Genomic DNA, 21,712 nt, shown 5'->3' with positions numbered 1-21,712 from the left:
TCCCATAACCTTGGGTATCTTGTGAGCTTCAAGAACTACCTCAGACAGACTACTTCAGTCATTTATTTCCCAAGTTTTTTGTTGCTGTTTTGTTTTTCAAGACAGGGGTTCTCTGTGTAGCCCTGGCTGTCCTCACAGAGATCCACCTGCTTCTGCCTCCTGAGTACTGGGATTAAAGTGTGTGCCACCACCACCACCACCAGGCTTATTTCCCAAGTCTTGTGACACTCCCTTCTCTCTCCTGAAGACAATGCTTTACTCTGGGAGAAATGGCTTCGCAACAAAAGTCCTCGTGGCAATAGACACCTTCCTAGAGCTCCCCTTGTCTGTGAGAATTCCTTGGAAAAACATAATAATGCACAGGTTCTCATCTGGCTAGGGGCTGGTGTGCATTCCCTTTACAATGACTGTAAGTATTTGTATGTATTGTTTGAGAGTCTCTTTCTTAGTAAATTGCTTGTCATGTTCTTTTCTTATGGGGCCCGTCTTTCTTGTTGAGCTGTATTTTCTCCATCTTCCTTCTTCTCTTCCCTCCCTTCCTCTTCCTCCCTTCATTTTGCAGTACTGGAAATAGAAGGCATGGCTTAGGCATGCCAGGCAAGTGTTCTACCACTGAATTATATTCCCAGTACTTTGTCAGTCTAAACCATTGAAAATTCTCCTTCCAATCTGTCAACACCTAGTACCACTGTTGGCCATGATGTCCTTCATTGTACATAGACCCTTCATTTTATACTGCATTTACTGTATTTTTAAAAAAATTATTCTTTGTGAATTTCACATTATGCACCCCAATCCCTTTCATCTTCCCGTCCTTTCATATCCACCCTCTGCCCATGCAACCTCCCTCCCCAACCCCACCCCATGCCCAGCTAAAAGAAAGATATACATATATATAACTATCATTTATTAAAATTTATTCAATTTGTATCCCAGCTGTGGGCTGTAGGCCCCTCCCTCATCTCCTCCCAATCCCATCCTCTCTCCATCTTCTCCCCCCATGCCCCTCCTCTAGTCAACTGATATGGGAGGGCCTCTTCCCCTTCTATCTGACCCTAGTCTATCAGGTCTCATTAGGACTGTCTTTCATAGTCTTCCTCTGTGGCCTGGTCAGGCTGCTCACCCCTCAGGGGGAGGTGATCAAAGAGCCAGCCACTGAGTTCACTTCAAAGACAGCCCCTGCTCCCCTTATTAGGGAGTCCATTTGGACATTGAGCTGCCACAGGCTACCTCTGTGCAGGGGATCCAGGTTATATCCATGAATGGTCCTTGGTTGGAGTATCAGTCTCAGAAAAGACCCCTAGGCCCAGATATTTTGATTCTGTTGTTCTCCTTGTAGAGCTCCAGACCCTTCCAGGTCTTTCTATCTCCCCCTTCTTTCATAAGATTTCCTGTACTCTGCCCAAAGTTTGGCTAGGAGTCTCAGCATCTACTTTAATACCCTGCTGGGTAGAGTCTTTCAGAGGCCCTCTGTGGCAGGCTCCTGTCTTGTTCCTTATTTTCACCTTCTTCTGATATCTATCCTATTTGCCTTTCTGAATAAAGATTGAGCATCTTACCCAGGGTCGTCCTCCTTGCTTAGCTTCTTTAGGTGTACAGATTTTAGCATGATTATCCTATATGTCTAATAACCACTTATGAGTGTATACCATCTGCGTCTTTCTGCTTCTGGGATAGCTCACTCAGGATGATCTTTTCTAGATCCCACCATTTGCCTGCAAATTTCATGATTTCCTTGTTTTTAATTGCAGAGTAGTATTCCATTGTGTAAATGTACTACAATTTCTGTACCCATTCCTCAATTGTGGGACAACTGGGTTGTTTCCAGATTCTGGCTCTTACAAATAAAGCTGCTATGAACATGGTTGAGCAAATGCCCTTGCTGTAGACTTGAGCATCTTTTGGATATATGCCTAGGAGTGGTATAGCTGGATCTTGACGTAGCACTATTCCTATTTGTCTGAGAGAGCACCAGATTGATTTCCAAAGTGGTTGTAGAAGTTTACATTCCCACCAGCAATGGAAGAGGGTTCCCCTTTCTCCACATCCTCTCCAGCATGTGTTGTCACTTGAGTTTTTGATCATATAAGGTGGAATCTCAGGGTTGTTTTGCATCTCCCTGATGAGTAAGGATGTGGAACATTTAAGTGTTCCTCTGGCATTCAATGTTGCTTTATTGAGAATTCTGTTTAGCTCTGTACCCTAGTTTTTAATTGGATTACTTGGATTTGTTGTAAAACTTCTTGAGTTCTTTACATATTCTGGATATTAGCCCTCTGTCAGATATAGGGTTGGTGAATATCCTTTCCCAGTCTGTAGGCTGTCGTTTTGTTCTGATGACAGTGTCCTTTGTTTTACAGAAGCTTTTCAGTTTCATGAGGTCCCATTTATTGATTGTTGCTCTTAGAGCCTGTGCTGTTGTTCTGTTCAGGAAGTTGTCTCCTGTGCCAATGAGTTCTAGGCTCTTCCCCACTTTTTCTTCTATCAGGTTTAATATGTCTAGTTTTATGTTGAGGTCTTTGATCCACTTAAGACGTTAGTTTTGTGCAGGGTGATAAATATGGATCTATTTGAATTTTTCTACATGTAGACTTCCAGTTAGACCAGCACCATCTGTTGGCACCTCATGCCCAGCTAAAACAAAAAAAAATTAAAAAAACATTAACAAAACAAAACAAAACAAAACAAAAAACCTTGTCAAGGAAGCTCTGGTGTGTCAAGGTGTGTCCCACAGTCTATCTTTTTGTCCAAACATCTTACTTACAAATGTTCATTGCAATGAGTCATTGGTCTGATTCCAGGCCTCTGGTTTCGGCTATACTATCAATACTGGATCCTCACAGGGACTCCTCTCAGATATCCTGTTGTTGCCCTGTGTCATGGAGATCCTGCAGCTTTGGATCTGCAGGACTGGCCCCTTCACTCATTCCAGCAGTTCATAGAAGGGGTAGATTTTGGGGTGGGCCAACTCAAAAGCCTTGGATCTGGTCCTGGGCAGTGGCTGAGCTGGTCAACTGCCAGCTCTCCTGAACCCACACCACCAAGGCCAGCTTTCCTGCAGTGCCCCAGCTAGCTCACCACAAGTGCCTCAGCCAGCAAGAGGCAAGCAAGGTCAGCTCTCCTGTGCTCATGCCCTCCAGTCTAGCTCACCTGCCTGCTGCAGGCCACAAGAGGTAAGGGGCAAGAGGATGGGGAAGGGCATCTCTCCAATGCCCATGCCACTGCACAACAGAGAAGGAGTGGGGCTAGCTCTATTGTGCTGTGCAGGGCCTGTTCTCCCCAGTGCACATGGCTTATATTTTTAAAGTTATATATATATATATATACGGTTATATCTATCTATATATAAAACTTTAAAATATATATAACTTAAAAATATATATATATATATATGAAATGCATCCACACTCCTAAAAAGAGAGATTATTCTACGTTTTTGACATCATAGTACTTTTGTGTTCAGGACTTTTAAAAAGATTTTCTTTTCTTTCTTTTTTCTTTTTTGGTTTTTCAGACAGGGTTTCTGTGTGTAGCCTTGGCAAGCTTTTCTTTTTAAACTGTTTGTTGTGTGCGAGTGTCCCCCTTTGTGTTGGTTTGTGCATATGGATGCATTGCTCTGGCCAGGAGAGGCCAGCAGGCTCTTGGAGTTGTGCTGTGTATCAGGTTCCTCCAAATTAAAGGGGAAATTACCTTCAGGAGAGAGGAGAAAGGCTTTAAAATTTCTAATTAGTATAAGGCTAAACTTATAAGTCACCTTTATTCCTTTATGAAATAAAGCATACTATTTTAAATAAAAATGAAAATACTGATATTTTAGGGAGTCCTTGAGTTAGGTATAATCATCACAGAAAGCATCCTTATTATCTTTCACACTGACACATTAGATCTAATGGAACATTTCTCCTGTTTCCTGCTTCTCTGTTTTCAGAAAAGAATGTCAACCCAATAAACTATCCTAGTATCAATGGGGTAAGAGGTAAATACCTCCCCACAGGCTGCTCTTAGAACCTTTGCTAACATTCAGGTTGGGGTAACCGGAGAGTAGCTGGAAAGGATGGCTATGGATCTCGAGAAGAATTCATACTCCTCACCTTTGTTTAGGAAGATGGCCAGGGCTTTCTCAGACAATTAGGAATAGTGCTACCTCAAGATCCAGCTATACCACTCCTAGGCATATATCCAAAAGATGCTCAAGTACACAACAAGGACATTTGCTCAACCATGTTTGAAGCAGCCTTATTTGTAATAGCCAGAACCTGGAAACAACCCAGATGTTCATCAATGGAGGAATGGATACAGAAATTGTGGTACTTTTACACAATGGAATACTACTCAGCAATTAAAAACAAGGAAATCATGAATTTTGCAGGCAAATGGTGGGATCTAGAAAAAATCATCCTGAGTGAGGTATCCCAAAAGCAGAAAGACACACATGGTATATATTCATTTATATAGCCCTATAAGATAGGATAAACATACTAAAATATGTACAACTAAAGAAGATAAACAAGAAAGAGGTCCAGGGGTAAGATGATCAATCCTCATCTAGAAAGACAAAGGGGATGGACATTGGAAATAAGAGAAAACAAGAACAGGACATTAGCCTACCACAGAAGGCACCTGAAAGACTCTACCTAGCAGTGTATCAAAGCAGATGCTGAGAGCCATAACCAAGCCTTCAGCAGAGTGTAGTGAATCATATGAAGGAAGGAGGAATTGGTATATCCTAGAGGGGACAGGGAGCCCCACAAGATCCAAATATATCAGGGCACAGGGGTCTTCTATGAGACTGTTTATCCAACCAAGGACCATGCATGGATATAACCTACAACCCCTGCTCAGACATGAACTCATGAGCTTCCCCTCCCCCCTGAGGGAGGAGAAGCCTTGCTAGACCACATATAAGGACATTGCAAACCATCCTGAAGATACCTGATAAGCTAGGGCCAGATGGAAGGAGAGGAGGACACCCCCTCTCAGTGGACTTAGAAGGGAGCAGGGAGAAGATGAGGGAGGGAGGGGAGGATTGGGAGGGAAATAGGGAGTGGGTTACAGCTGGGATACAAGTGAATGTATAAAATTATTTAAAAATAAAAAAAATAAAAATAAAAATAAAAAAGGAAGATGGCCAGGACCTGGCTGCCTCAAGCTCACACTCTTGCCTCAGCCTCCCAAGTGCTGAGATTGATCACCAGCAGGCACCACCACACTTGGCTGTCCTTCTCCACGGTCCTAGACTTTTGAAAATACTAATTCCTTCCTCTTGGTCTTATTAAAAATTGGATAATTTTTGATAACTGTTCCTCTAAAAGGAAATGCAAGTTAGCCATTTTGGTGAAATTTTTAAAAATGAAATTAATCCTTTTAGATAGACAAACATTACAGTGGGATTCAAATGTATGGTTATATAGCCTTTTAAAATAGTGTTTTTAGTGTTCTGTTGGTTCTTGTTATTTTGTTTTTGTGAAATGGTGACTTTTGTTATCAGACTGGCCTCCAAATTTAGGTTCCAGTGAGCCTCCTGCCTCAGTCTCTGGGATAGTTCAGTACAGGCCTATACTGTCCAGCAGTCCCATGCTTGGTTTGGTTGGTTTTGGTTTCCTAGACAGGGTCTCACTCTGTATACCCAGCTACCCTGTAACTAGGTATGAGACGGAATCTCAGAGTTGTTTTGATTTGCATTTCCCTGATGACTAGGGACGTTGCAGGTGATATGACGGTATATGTAAGTCACCCCAATAATTCTACCAAGGAACTCTTAAGCTGATAAACACCTTTAGGAAAGTGGCTGCATACAAAATTAACTTAAAAAAAAAATCAGTAGCCCTCCTGTATACAAAAGACAAATGGGCTGAGAAAGAAATTAGGGAAACAACACCCTTCACAATAGCTACCAAAAAAAACATAAAATATATTGGTGTAACTCTAACTGAGCAAGTGAAAGAATTGTGTGAAAAACAACTTCCAAGTCTGTAAAAAGTAACTTGAAGAAGATATCAAAAGATAGAAAGATCTCCGATGATCATGTATCATTAAGATCAGCATAGTAAAAATGGCCATCCTACCAAAAGCAATCTATAGGCCCACACTTCCAATTACTAGACCTTTGTAAGTTTTGAACTTAAGGATACAAGTCAACTCTGCTCATTTTCAAAATATTTTGCTCATTTTTATGTAGCTAGACTTGAGAGTGTGAACACTTATAAAAGAAAAAGGGAAGCCCCCAAAGTCATGCTTTCTTGTAGCTCTCCATCTTGACTTTTTAAATTTTATTCACTTTTTTATATGTGTGTTTTATCTGTATATATGTGTGTGTAACATGAACCTGTAATGCCAAAGAATGCTAAATGAGAGGAGAGGATCCTAGAGACTAGAGTTACAGATTAGTTGCCATGTGGAAGCTAGGAATCAAACCCAGGTACTTTGTTAGAAGAGCCAGTATGATCTTAACCACTGAGCCATCGCTCTAGCCTTGAACTTTCCTTCTTTTGAAAGAGTCAGTCAATCAATGTCTGTTCTCAGAATGGTCCACACTGCACTCCTGGAATAGCAAGGTAGGTATGCAATGTACTCACACTACAGACAAGTGGACATGCTAAGGGGTATGTGAAAACCCATCAAAGTTCTATATTGTAAAGTACCAGTTCTCAACCTGTGGGTCGTGACCTCTTTGGGGTTGCAAATCAGATATTTACATTACAATTCATAACAGCAGCAAAATTGTAGTTATGAGTAGCAACGAAAATAATTTTATGGTTGGGGGTCACCAAAGCATAAGGAACTGTACTAAAGGATCAAAGCATTAGGAAGGTTGAGAAGCACTGCCAGTGAAAAGAGAGTTGTACAGAGTGAACACGAGGTTCCTAGCTAGCCATGGTAGTACATGGCTGTCATCCTAGGACTTAGGGAGCTAAGGTAGGAGGATTGTGAGTTGGAGGTAGCCTGGAACACAGAGATAACTGTCTCAAAAAAAAAAAATCCAAACCAGAAATGAGGAAAAGTCAACAAACGTGGGAATGGAGAGATGGCTCATTCAGTAAAGTCACTCCTGCAAAGGCACAGGATTGTGCATTCAGAATGCATGTAAAAAGCGAAGCATGGGAGCACACTTACGTGGTCCTAGCTCTGTGGGGGTAAAGATAGAGGAGCTTGCTGGCTGCTCCAGGCTTGATGAGATCCCTTGTCTCAACACAGTGGAGAATGCTAGAGTAGACACCTAATATCTCTACTTAAACACAGAGAGAGCAGTGGGCTTTAATGAATCTGTTAGCCCTCTGAGTCTGTCCCCTCATTCTTTTCTTTTCATTGATCTTTATGTGAGGGTTACATTACCTGTTCTGCCTGCCTCCCAGAGATACACTGAGGCTCATCTGACATCAAGCGTGTGACAGTCCTTGCAATATTGCGATGCTTGCCGACTTGGAGGCTGTTGTCATCCACTTGGCTATTGATCTTTTATCTCTCCAGAGTCATGAAGCATTCTTAATCAGCCTCTTGGTGACCATTAAGTAGGATTTTCTGGTCACAGAAGTTCATAGATCCTCCAAAGTTCATTGTTAAGAGTTTCAGCTGACAGCTTCTTCCCCAGTCAGCTCAGGCAGACAACCAAGAAGCCATAGTCACACACTGATTTCATTCTTGTCTCACAGCCAAGGAAAGACCCAGAAGAAGGTAGGAAGCCTGAGGGAGAGGAAACTCCTGGGCATCTAGGAAAAGCTCCCTTTTCCCTTCCTGAACCTGTGAGGAAAAGTACTAATACTATTCATTTACCAGGCTGCCTCAGTGCTGGCTGGTAACAGCAAGGCCTATCCTAACAGGAGGTCCTTTAAAAAGACTCAATCAGCCCAAACAACAGTCTCCATTGGCTGTTGGCCTCAGAGCAATTGCCAAGGCTCCTGACAAGTCACTATAGGCCTCTTGATAGGATTCACGCCACCTACAAAGGTACAGAGAAATCTCTTCATCTCTGCATGTTAATTAAGGAGGACAGATGGCCCTGTGATTATTCAACCATATGTAGGTCAAGACTAAATGAATTAATAAGCAACTTAATTCTTAGCCACCTCCATGAGCTTATGGGCATTTACGAACAAACAATTGTAGTATCCAGGGAAACCAGCACGGCAGGCAGAGAAAATACATCTCCCTTTCAAACACCAAGTCGTATAGTCCAGGAAAGGACATCTTTGCCTTTCCACCCCATGTTGCCTGTTACATAATATTTGGGATAATAAAATGAGCCAAAAGTTACACATTTTAGTTGTCCACTCGCAAACTGTGCAACTGAAGTGAAGAAGGGGGTCTTGGTCTCTCTATCCCCTCTCTCATTTTTTTCTTTCCTGTCTTTAAGTTAAGCTTGCCTTATTTGATCACTTGAGGGCTAAAAACAACAGAAGTCCCAGAGCTATCTACAAACAAACAAACAAACAAAAAACCCAAAACTAACAAAAAGGCAGAGGAAAGAAAGGTGAAACAAATACTAAAAATGTTCAAGGGAACAGGAAACTGTCATAACTCAGACTGCTGAAGTCAGAAATTGAACTCCAAAGGCCCATTTCAGAACAGGGGACCATAACTAATTCTTGCTTTGATTTTTACTCTTGGGATATAGCAAGGCTGACTTTGAAGTCATGGGCCCCTGCTTATGACTTTGGATGTGGAAGGCAGAAAGCTGTGCCAGACATGCAAGGGGCTGGAGTAATCTCCTCTGAGGGCAGAGCTGAGACAAGGGAGGGTGTGGACTGGATGAGGCGGCTCAGCAAGAGGAGCCCCAAATGTACTTAGTTGAATCCCACAGGGTAGAAATTTATAGCCCTCTTGGTATCCTCTGTGACAGGAGTCCCTTGCAGCGTCATCTGCCATGTATGCATCTCTTATTGCCTTGATAGTTTCTACCCCGCTTGCTAACTTCTCTTTCGTGTGTCCAAAGCTTTTCTTCCATTTTCAGACACATGCCATCCGATTTTCACCACAGTAGATATTTTTTTTTTTACCTTCAAGAAGTACCAGTGGTTTTTCATACTGTCAAGCAGGACTCCATGCATATATGTGTGTGTGTATATATATATATATATATAATTTTGGAGCAGAATATTACACACACTGGAGTAACTTACCATGAACATGGTGCTTCTCAATTCCAAAGTCCCATCTTCTTCACTGCTTCTAATGTGTCAAAAGAAATCCAGCACTATTTACAAATAATGTATTTTGTAAACAAACACTAAAAAAGGAGATGTGAGAATTCACAGTAATCAAAAGATACTTAATATGATTTGATTAAAACATGTTTTGACCTCCCCCCTTGTTAAATAACACAGTGAACATAAGCCAAAAATACAAACAGTGTTTTCCTTTACAGAGCTGTTCATAAAGAAGAGAAGCTTAGTAACTCCTCTGGGTTGGCAGCAGCCCATCTCTGTGGGACTTGAGCACTACCAAAAAAACCAGGAAAGCTGACGAGGTCTAGAAATGTGTAAGTTTAGAGTATCTGTCCACGTAATCTGCTCTGGAGAGTTGTGCGCCTCCATGGACAGATCCTCCATTTAAAACCCTCTATTAAACCAGCCTGACTTGACAACCCAAAGCAGTAAGAGGGTGTGGGCACGTCATTGCTGCTGTTGTGCTGTCACTGTTTCTAAGATATGGCCAGGCTGAGCTGTCCAGGTGCTTGTACCCTCCGGCCTCAGCTTCCTGAGCCCTGGGATTAGAAGTGAAGCCAACATGCCAGGACACATTGGTTCTCTCCCTCTCTTCCTCCCTCCCTCTTTTCCTCCCTCCCTCCCTCCCTCCTCCCTCCTTCTCTCTCCCTCCTTCCCTTACCCACTTCCCACCCCTCTCCTCTATCTCTGTGTATATGTGTGCATGCATGCCATGGAATGCATGTGGCAGTCAGAGGGCAACATGTGGGGGGTCAATTCTATCCTTTCACCGTATGCATTCTGGGGATTGAACCCAAGCTGTCAGGCTCTGGATAACACCTCTACACATGGAGCTATCTTACTGGCCCCCAACTTGAGATTTCTGACACACTTGTGAGGTATTCTGTCTTCCTTTGACCCGTAAGTTACACTATGTCATTTTGTTCACCCACGCAACATCTGTCACACAATACTAACAGAACCACAGCCAGGTTCTGGTTTGAGGATTCTCCAAAGACAGTATCAAAAGTGTGTCACACACTGCACATGCCGGGCAACAGCCAGACTTGAGTCTCATGAACGCTCCACCAAAGGGATTTCCGAAAACAACGCTGCTATCATGTGCCACTTAATTTTGTCCTCCCCACTGCTGTTTTATCCAGTGCTGCTTAACAGACTTCACACATTCCCCATCAACAGCTTAAGAACTTATACAAACTATGGCTGTGTGTGTGGTGGGTGGATTTCAGGTGTTCTCTACCCTCCTCTTCCTTCACACTTTGTGGAAACAGCTGTGGCCAGAGGAGGCAGCATTTCTGGCCCTTGTTTGTAGCTAAGTGGTCAACTGTGATGGGGAAAGCAAGCTTTGGCTGGACCATAACTTCCCTGATAATTCTTCCTCAAAACACCCTTGTTGTGACTATTTGAACTAGAACTACATCAGTGCAATATGACTTAAGCATTAATAGTTCAAACACAGTCAAGATGGGAAAACTAAATGTTTCAGGAACAGTAATTAAAAACTCATTTCTGTCAGATATAGGGTTGGTGAAGATACTTTTCCAATCCGTAGGCTGTTGTTTTGTTCTCATGACAGTATCCTTTGAAATCCAGAATATATAAAGAACTGGAGAAGTTAAACAGAAACAAATTAAGTAATCCAATTAAAAAAATGAGGTACAGAGTTAAACAGAGAATTCTCAATAGAGGAATGGCAAAGAAACACTTAAAGAAATGTTCAACGTCCTTACTCATCAGGGAGATGCAAATCAAAACAACCCTGAGTTTTCACCTTATAACCATCAGAATGGCTAAGATCAAGAACTCAAGTGACAACACATGCTGGAAAGGATGTGGAGAAAAGGGACACTCCTCCATTGCTGGTGGGAATGTAAACTTCTACAACCACTTTGGAGATCAATCTGGCACTTTCTCAGACAACTAGGAATAGTGACACCTCAAGATCCAGCTATACCACTCCTAGGCATATATCCAAAAGATGCTCAAGTCTTCAGCAAGGGCATTTGTTCAACCATGTTCATAGCAGCTTTATTTGTAAGAGCCAGAATCTGGAAACAACCCAGTTGTCCCACAATTGAGGAATGGGTACAGAAATTGTAGTACATTTACACAATGGAATACTACTCTGCAATTAAAAACAAGGAAATCATGAAATTTGCAGGCAAATGGTGGGATCTAGAAAAGATCATCCTGAGTGAGCTATCCCAGAAGCAGAAAGACACACATGGTATATACTCACTTATAAGTGGTTATTAGACATATAATATAGGATAATCATGCTAAAATGTGTACACCTAAAGAAGCCAACGAAGCAAGGAGGAGGACACTGGGTAAGATGCTCAATCTTTATTCAGAAAGGCAAATAGGATAGATATCAGAAGAAGGTGAAAATAAAGAACAAGACAGGAGCCTGCCACAGAGGGCCTCTGAAAGACTCTACCCAGCAGGGTATTAAAGTAGATGCTGAGACTCCTAGCCAAACTTTGGGCAGAGTACAGGTAATCTTATGAAAGAAGAGGGAGATAGAAAGATCTGGAAGGGTCTGGAGCTCCACAAGGAGAACAACAGAACCAAAAAGTCTGAGCCTAACGGTCTTTTCTGAGACTGATACTTAAACCAAGGACCATTCATGGATATAACCTGGATCCCCTGCACAGAGGTAGCCTGTGGCAGCTCAATCTCCAAATGGACTCCCTAATAAGGGGAGCAGGGGCTGTCTTTGAAGTGAACTCAGTGGCTGGCTCTTTGATCACCTCCCCCTGAGGGGTGAGCAGCCTGACCAGGCCACAGAGGAAGACTATGAAAGACAGTCCTGATGAGACCTGATAGACTAGGGTCAGATGGAAAAGGGGAGGAGGACCTCCACTATCAGTGGACTGGGGAAGGGGCATGGGAGAAGAAGAGGGATGGAGGGCAGGTGGGATTGGGACGGGGCGAGGGTGGGGCTACAGCTAGGATACAAAGTGAATAAAATGTAATAACTAAAAAATTATATTAAAAACCATCGTTCCTGAAAAACCGATGTTGAAAGTGAAGATGCTTGCCACCGCCACACAACACAGCACGGTTGCACTGAATGCAGTTTATACACTTTAAGAAGACTGGAGAAAGTCATGTTTATTAAACTAGGCATGGTGAGGCCTGACTCAGGCCAGCACTCGGCAAGTAGAGGCAGGAGGATCAGAGGTTCAGGGTCAGAGGTAGCAAGTTCAAGGTCAATCAGGGTTGTATGAGACCCTAACTCAAAAAAGACAATTTTTACCACTAGTCAACAACTAATAGAGCCTATGAAACTTCACTGTGTCCTCCTTAAAGTCCATACTGTAATTTTGAATACTGACATGTGCAACACTTACTAAAAAGTACAGTAGAATAAAGCAGGCTGGGGTTGGTCATGACTGGGTGGTTCCTGCTCAGTCAGGGTGTCTGTTCAAATTGTTTTCAACTTAAGTACAGGAAAAGGCAGGTACACGCTGACCTGTAATAAAACTGATCTACAGAGGATAAAAGACAAATTTCTGTGCTAGGAATAAGCTGTTGTTAAAGTTGTTATAAAAGTTGTAAAAATTATCGAAGAATTCTTGGGGCAAATTATCAAAAGTGAACATAAATATGATTTCTGAAAAGCAGGGCTTAAGTCTAACCTGGAAATGTGTGGCCATACAGAAGGGACCTCAACTGGATGGGAGAGGCCCTGGCAAGGCAGTCTCGTGTCCTGCTCCTGAAGGGTCATAATGAGGCAGACTAGCTCCCAGGCACAGAGAGTGGCCATGTTTCAGATCTGTAACCCAGCACCTACTGCACAGAACTCACCGTGGCCAGCTGTTCAGCCCTGATTCTGACAGGCAAGTCAACCTGCCACACACAAGGCCAGACAAACAGTCCTCACTCATCTGAGGGCAAGAACAAAGACGTGGAGCTTTAAGTACACTGACTTCACAGAACCCTTGAACACTGCTAACCTCCTAGAGCCAGCAAGTCTTGCCTACTGAGTGTCTGGTCTCAGGCAGCTCCCCATCTCAGGTGCTGTGTCCAGAGCTCTGCTTGGGTTCTGACAACAGCTTGAAATAAGCAGGACTTGGTAACTGAAGGGCAGTAACTTACCATGAGGAGCCTGAGCTGCACAAATGAGCAGCTGTTCACTTCCTACCTTAAAACCTCAGGAGTCTGTGGTTTATGGACTGTTCTCAAAAATGTCCATAAAGGCCTTCCCTCAAAGCCCATACCTTAGATTTTACTTAGGGACATGCGACTCCAAAGCAATCTAAACATAAACATTATGGGACTAATATATACATTATAACAAGGATCAAACACCTCTTAAATACTGTCGGTGGGGTGCTATACACCTGCAATCCTGGTGTGTGTGTGTGTGTGTGTGTGTGTGTGTGTGTCTGTCTGTCTGTCTGTCTATGTTGAGGCAGAAGTTGGTTGAATTCAAGTCCAGCTTATACAGTGTAGTGAGGCCCTGTCTCAAACAAACAAAACTCCTATCCTAAAAGACATACTGTTTGTAGACTAAGAATCATCTGGAAAAATAAAAATGCAATGGCACATTCTGGCTTAGAATTTACCACAGTAATATGTGTGTTAGAAAGCATTTTAGTAGCCAAGTCTTTCTTCATTGTTCAAAAAACAAACAAACAAACAAACAAACAAAAAACCAGAATCATTTGAAGCAGGGCTGGAGATATAGCTAGACATGAAGTATTCGCCTAGAAAGAGAGAGGACCTGCTTCAATCCGTGGCACCTTGCCGGGCAAGGTGGCACACACCTGTAATCCCAGCATTCATGGAGGCAGAGGCAAGCAAATACTTGTGAGTTCAAGGCCAGTCTACAAAGAGAGTCCAGGAGAGAAACCCTGTCTCAAAAAAGAAAAAAAAAAAAAAAGTCAAACTGGCAAACAGTAAAAAGCTACAGATGATTCTTTTTAAAAGTATTTTATTCTTATTACTGTGCACCTGTAACCACAGAAGCCCGAAGGTGTTGGATACCCTGGAGCTGGAGTCTCAGGCAGTCATGAAGTGTGGGTTCTGGGACTCACACTCTGTTCAGCTGTAAGGGTAGCTACCACTCTGAATCAGTCATTTCTGCAGCCCAAGATGCTTCTTAATAAACCTTGGAACATAACTTCTACATACCTAAAAGCCAGAAAAACATTACTTCTGAGTCATCTGGAATACAAATGATCATTTTTGGTTTGTATTTTTCTGGGAAAATGAGGACTCTAGTCTTTTCTAACCATTATGTCCCTGAAGAATTATCTAAGTACTACACATGTCTGCATCAGAAGCCACTAATCCGACAAAAGCCTTACCCATAAGCACCCAGTTGTGATTCCAGCTGCGACACAGCACTGTTGTTATGTCTCCACTGTTGAAGGGCCCCGTCATGTTATGGCTGACAGGTTATGGCCAATGGCCTGGGCTTCAGGATTGCAACCCTAGCTTGGTCATCTGCCCAGCTGTGTGATAATTTGTTCCTCATAAGAGAATGCTCTACTTTTAAATTTCTCATGTCTCTTTACCAATGATTTAACTACATAGTTTATGTTGGCCAGACATGTAAATTGATGTATCTGATAATCTTCCTTTGTTTCCATTCTGAGAGAGTCAATTACTAACTTTTAAGTGACAGGAAAAAAATACCAAAGCAAAAATTTAATATGTTTGTTCTATCAATAATACAATAGCTCATACTAATTTACTAATAACAGGGTAATGTGTGTGAATATTAGGAAATCAGGTCTTTGATATAATTCTGTATCACCACAAGATGGAGTAAGAGTTCAACACACACACACACACACACACACCAAACTCTCTCTCTCCCAAGTCATAAGTCTCCAAGCTCTGACTTATTCTGTTCTGCCATCTAGTGGTTATATGATTGAGTATTATTCTGTTGGAGCTATCTCCCACCAAGAATAGAAAAATTAAGTTTTGTAGGACATAAGGGATTAGTTTGAGGAAAAGACTGAGCACATAAAGAAAGGTGGTAACACCACAGCATGATAGAAAGATGCTAAGAAAACGCCAGGCTGAAGTTTTAGCTGCCAAAACAAGTTCAGGAAAATTAAAATAAAAGCATGGTGTGGTGGTCTACAGAGATCATCCCAGCACTTGAGAGGTAGAGGAAAAAGGTCAGGAGTCAAGGTCATCTTTAGCTTTACAGTGGCTGGGATAACAGGTGTGGGACTGTACCAGGGAAAGAAAAGTGCAGGATCTCAAGGAATTTAAACTGTGAATTTGACCACTTAGATTTATAGTCAGTTAAAAATATTTTCTTTTTATCAAACACCAATGCTTTTATTTGCTGGAGTTTAACATTTATAATTAAGGGTACATACTTTTAAGTTTTATCAAAAAAATGTACTTAAATGTAGAATCAGACAGCAGGGGTTTAACATTCTTGGTAAGTAAAATGTCAAATCAAGTCAAAGAAGATAATCATTCCCCTAAGGGGGGGAGAAAGGACATAATCAAGCAATCTACAAATAATATAATCAATAGAAAATACAACTTATCACTCAATAATTTGAGTGAAATGACGACAGAGCCAGCAAGAGGTTCAGAAAGCTCTACATCAGCACAGCAGCTGCAAAATCAGGTCTGACTGGGGGAAGGAGCAGCCAAAGCTACAGGCCTCACAACAGCTACAGTCTGCTATGCAGTCCTGTTTTGTTGACAGAAAGAGAGAGGAAAGAAGAAAATTTCCTTCAAACTGTATATATAAAAGATATGCATCATTCATATCCATTTCTGAATTTACAAACTATATGCATAATCCTCCCTTGCTTATGACGTGTTCAGATATGGATTGACAGTGGGATGATTTGACTCCTTAAAAGTTCTATAGAAGAGATGAATACAACATGCTGTATCTTCTGTAAGAAGGCTGAGCTGAAATGCCAGGTATTTGTGTGTGAGATCGAGTGTGTGTGTGTGTGTGTGTGTGTGTGTTTTGTTGTTGTAAACAGTAGCCTTCAAGAAAACCTGATGTCAAAGTGCATTAGTACAGGATCTCTTAAGGTCAACCAGACCCTTGTTTGTGGAATCAGAGAAAACATGTGGACTTTATCTTGCTAGAAAAAAAAAACACTACAATTTTTCTTCCCTATTGTTTTTCTGATTATCACAATTAAACATCAGAAGATCTTCCTACATACATAGACACCAATGTTGATTTCAAGAACACACAACGTTCGTGTAAACATCTACTTCCCTGGTACTTCACCCCTAGAGGCCAAGACAGCACTGTCCCGGTGTGAGTTGTCACTGGGCTCCTGTAGATTTCTCCTGGGCATGTTAGTTGGGACCTGCAGTTCGCTGGCAGATGCAGGCTTAGCAGCACTTGATGGTGTTGTGGAGGAGCGACATGGAAGTCTACGGCGATTACACTCTTCCCCAGAAGTAGATGAATGTCTTTTTCTTCCAAATTCCTCACTAATAGGGGGCTGCAAAGCATGAAAGACAGCAGAGTAGACATTTTCACCTCTTCCCTCAGAGTCGAAGGCCAGACTTTCCCACTGGGGGATTCATACTGGTGCTTTGTAGACTTCAGCAGTATAATGAATTCTTACAGCAACTCAGAGGACTGCATTTACATTTCCTTGGCAGACTAGGACTAGCTTGTTCAGTCAACATGAACTTGAGAAGCTTTTCCTATGCTTGTGGCTGGGCTATGATCAGGGCATGAGTACAGAGGTGGTTCCTTCCCTCCAAGAAAATATTTCCATTGACCTTCCTTTAGCTTGGATTCATTGCAATCTTAGCCTTTCCTAACCACTAAGGTCCTATTCCAAGCCTCTCCAGTGTGTAAAGTTTAAATAACAGCTGAGTGGAACCAGGAGAGAAAGGTGCCAGGGCAAACAGCCTCAGGCCAGTTTGACATTTCACATAGGATTCCTATGCTAGAGGGACCAGACCAGACCAGTATTATTGAGGATACTACATTTAAAACACCTTCAGACCCATTCAGACTGCAAGCCGGAAGGGGAGGGACTCTGTATTTAAAATGTCTATGCTTTAGGATTTGTTTCAGTTATGCAGTTATAGATCTACCACCCTCAATCTAGCCCTTAATCCAGAAAGAATTCCAGGACAACCAGGGCTACACAGAGAAACCCTGTCTCGAAAACAAAAACAAAACAAAAAAAGAGGAGGTTGGGGCTAGAGAGATGACTCAGCAGTTAAGACTATCACCAGAGTTGAGAGTCCTAGCACCCATATCAGTTGGCTCCCACCCCCCTGTAATTCCAGCTCCCGGGGATAAAAAATCCCTGTTCTGGATTTTGTTGGTTGTCTTTATACATGCATACACACATGCACAAATAAAATAATTTTTGAAAAGAAAAGGCAAAAAGGTTGGGTGAAGATAAAGCTTAGTGGTGAATACTTGCTCAGTCCTCAGCAAAGAAAATAACCCAAAGCTAAACCAGACAAAACTGAGTGAAAAGGTTTCACACTACTAGTGCATCTCATGGTTTCAGAAACCATCTAAGTATGGTTGGGCATCAGAATCAAATGCACTGACAACCGCACCAGGTAAGATGTTCCCACTGGGGAAATTACATGAGTGTCTGTGTCTGTGTGAGTCTGTGTGTGTGAGTGTGTGCATGTCTGCGTGAGTGTCAGTGCATGTGGAGACCAGAAGTTGATGCTGCTGTCTTGCTCTGTCACTCTCCATGCTCTCTTTGGAGACAGGGTCTCTCACTAACCCTGCAACTTAGGGCTTTCGGTAGGCTGGCTGGCCACTGAGCATCAAGAATGCGCCTGCCTCTGCTCCCACATTCTGTGCCCAGCACCATGGTCACAGATACACACACCACCATGCTCAGCTTTCACATGGATGCTGGGTAGATCTGATGCAGGTTTGGCAAGTACTTTACCAACTGGGCCATCTCCCCATCTCTTAGTTTTGGGAAGTGTAAATGAAGAAAGTATATGGTAAGTTTTAAAATCTACTTTGGTGCCTGTTTTCAAAGTTTGTTGTCAAAAGAGAAAAGTTAAAATTTCAAAATTAAAAACCAAAAAATTTAAGATTAACGTTATGAAAATCTGTTATATTTTAGTGTTATACAGGTACAATCAATAGAGGAAAGAAATGAAAACTTACATCAACACGGAAGTCTTCTAACTTCTTAAAGCTACAGAGGTATTCCTGAAGTTTTGGGTCGACAGACTGGGTCTTCGATTGAGAATATTTCAGATAGGCCCAAAATTTTTCCAGTCCATATAGCTGGCCTTAATAACAAAAGTATATATGTTATAGGTAACTAAAAACCCTGTCATGCATATGATTCTACCAGCAGTAAACCACTTACTGTCCAATAAGACACATAATGGATTAGAAATGGTGGCAGCTATTATTTGCTGATCATTTGTTATGTAATAGGTACTAACTAAGTTTTTATCACATGTCAAACTAACCTGAACCATCTGTAACCAGCCTGGTAAGACATGCCCTCCTGTTTACATTATAGATGGGAACACTGGAGCTGGCAAGGTAGAGGAACTAGCCTAAGTCACATGGCTTCTAAGAAATGGAAAGGGACTCAGACCTAGGGATCTGGATGGGTTACAGGAGGTTGCAACATTTGACAACTCATTGACCGATTCAAGCCTACAACTTTGAAAGAGAGTGTTTGTTTTTACCAGATTCGTAGTCTTTTTTGGTTTCTTCTTGAAAATCCTTAAAAATTTCTTGTCTGAATTTTTTTTCCAGTCCATAACTATAAAACCTGAACAGACATTCTAACCCATACCTATGGAAAGGAAGGAAAAGGGGTAAAATTGTGGCTTTACTCAAATAAAGCAAGCGCCTCCTAGTGATGTTTTGTACAAGCAAACATGGTACAGACCTTAACAAGAGATGAGTTCAGTAGATATTTCTTTGGTTTTCTCACTCTATACTCAAAGCTACCCTCGAACTCACTATGCAGTTTTAGCTTACCCTGAACTTGCCAGCCTTCGGCCTCAGCTTCATAAATGCTGGAATGGTATACAAATTTTTAACTGACTCGCTAATCTGTGCAGGACAACATTATTTCTTAAGAACTAGTGAAAAGACTAAGTGACATTGGAAATGTTTTAGATTTTTCTTAAAGCGAAGTTTAAATGGTATGCTTGTTTCTTGAATATACTCTTCCATCTGGAAAAGTCCACATTTTTGAACTCTTCCACTATAATGGCATAAGCTTATTTAGATAGCTCCTGATAATTATAAAATATATTCACAGCAGATCTATTGACAAGAGAGCTATAAGCTATAAACTTGCTTTACAAATCAGAAAATCATTTTCCCTGTTTCTTCTAACCACCTAGAGTACCAGTGACAAGTACCGACTGGATCAACAGACGGGCTCAACCATCAGTAACAGTGAGCAGAGCCACTCATGACAGAGGGGCATAGTGAGATGGAACACAAAGCATGAGAAATCTTGCTTTCCCCCATTTCAAGAGACCTTAAATCTGCATTGACTCTCAGTACGCATTAATCTGGGGTTGCACATGCATAGCCAAGGACATGTACATGATGGGAGCATTAAGACAGAACATCTTTAAAACATTTTAAAATTTTTATTTAGGTATGTGTGTATGTGTGTCTGCTTGGCTGTATATGTGCCAAGTGTTGCACTCTTGGAGGCCAGACAGCATCTGATCCCCTAGGACTGGAGTTACGTTTGTAACCACTTGATATGGTTGCTGGGATGGAACCCAGGTGCTCTGTAAGAGCAACAAGTGTTCTTAACCACTGAGACATTTCTCTAGCCAGGAAAGAACATTCCTGTGATTACATTCTGCTCTGTGCCAGACTGGATTTCTACTGATCACACCTTCTGTTTTCCGCAGTCTCATGTAGTTCTCTTTCACTGTAGCTAGGCTGCTTTGTCTGAACAATTCCATATGATAGATGAGACGCTGTCAATTCTAAGGAAAGGTTATTCAAGATATTGAGGCTTCTGCCTTGGAAGCTGCTCTTCTTTCTTAGATCACTGCTTTGTGAGTAGCTACATTGAAAAACACTGTATGGAGAAGCAGCTGTGGTCAGGAAATGATATTCTGGTCAGCAGCTAAGGAGAAAAGCCTGAGGAAGACCCTGCAGAAATGCCAGCCCGAGTAATACTTTGAATGAAACCCTATGAGGTTTGGGTTGGAGCTACCCGGCTAAATGGGTTCCAGAGACCCCTGCACCCCACTAGTAGTTAACAAATGTTTGTTTTACTTTGAATTTAAGCATTTCCTATTATATAGCAACAGAAAACAAATACAATCCTCATTCCAGTTACATTGTTATTTTCATAGCTCAAAAATCAGACTACTTGAAATTGTGATTTAAAAAAATACTAGAAAAAGCATTAGGAACCGTTTGACCTGTAATTCTCTTTTGCATCTTCCCAAGCAAGTTGTCTAAATTCCTCATACATTTTTCTATTGAAGTGGTCTCTCAGGAAGAAAGACCAGAAACGAAAGAGGGTGTTCATTTCCTGTGACTGTCCAATTCCCAAGCGTTTTCTCTCTGGAAAGACATAAGAAAACACCTTAAAATTAAACATGCCTTTAATAGCCAAGGTAGCAAGCATTTTATATAACTCAAAATTAAAAGCTAAGCAAAACAAAACAAACAAACAAACAAACAAAAACCCCGCAATGAAACAGTAACTGAGATTCTCTTAGATAGAGGACAAACATTAAATCTATGACATACTGTTTAAGTTATAAATACTTGTCAACAGTAACAAGAATGTATTAAAAAACAACAACAACAACAAAAACCGAGAAAATGTAAACTAAAGGCCAGACTATCTTGGCCAGATATGAAGCGACAATCAATTTTTAGAACCTCCTGTAACATCAGCACAGCTTGGCGAAGTGCATCTTACCACTTAGGCACCTTCGACGATATTTGTGGTACACTTGTTGGGTGAAGCCGTTTTCCTGCAGCAGTTCATGAGAAGGGTGCTGGACCTTTGGGAATGAATGAGGAGTGCAGCTGCAGCTTCCCGTGAGTGGCGCACCTTCTGAAGGTGAAGCATTTGAACTGCTGTTTGAGGAGAGGAAAAAGCCTTCAAAATGAAGCCTCAGTGGTTGACTCAAAACAAGAGGGCTGGATTCGCATCACCAGAGCTCATGTGAGTGCTGAGTGGACACGGCAACTGCCTGCACTTCTAGCTTCAGAGGTGGAGACAGGAGATCCCAGGAGCAAGCTGCCTAGCAATATCAGTCATTTCAGTCACATCAGTGACTCTGGGTTTGACCAAAAAGACAAAAAACAAAAACAAAAACCCTGCCTCAATGAGTAAGGTAGAGATCAATTGAGGAATATTCCCGACATCAATCTCCAGCCTCTATGTGCATATGTGCACATACACACACGTGAAAAGAAGAAAGAGAAAACCCCCAAACACAAAGCAATCCGTGTTATTCTTTCTTCACTGTTGACTGCCTGGGCAGTGCAAAGTTATCCTTAACTACTGACACAAATGAACAGAAGGGACGCTATACAGGTCCAAAATAGGATCACTCAGAACAATGTCACAAATTCACTA

The 21,712-nt window shown here is 41.8% G+C and overlaps 1 pseudogene; it reads right to left on the bottom strand.

The window, feature by feature from the left end:
• Positions 1–900: 900 nt before the first annotated feature.
• LOC110552046 (la-related protein 1B-like) overlaps positions 901–21,712 on the bottom strand; it is an 84,075-nt pseudogene continuing 63,263 nt past the window's right edge.

The sequence above is a fragment of the Meriones unguiculatus genome, chromosome 2, assembly GCF_030254825.1.
Source record: "Meriones unguiculatus strain TT.TT164.6M chromosome 2, Bangor_MerUng_6.1, whole genome shotgun sequence".
NCBI lineage: Eukaryota > Metazoa > Chordata > Mammalia > Rodentia > Muridae > Meriones > Meriones unguiculatus.
This window is presented reverse-complemented; position numbering and strand designations above follow the sequence as displayed.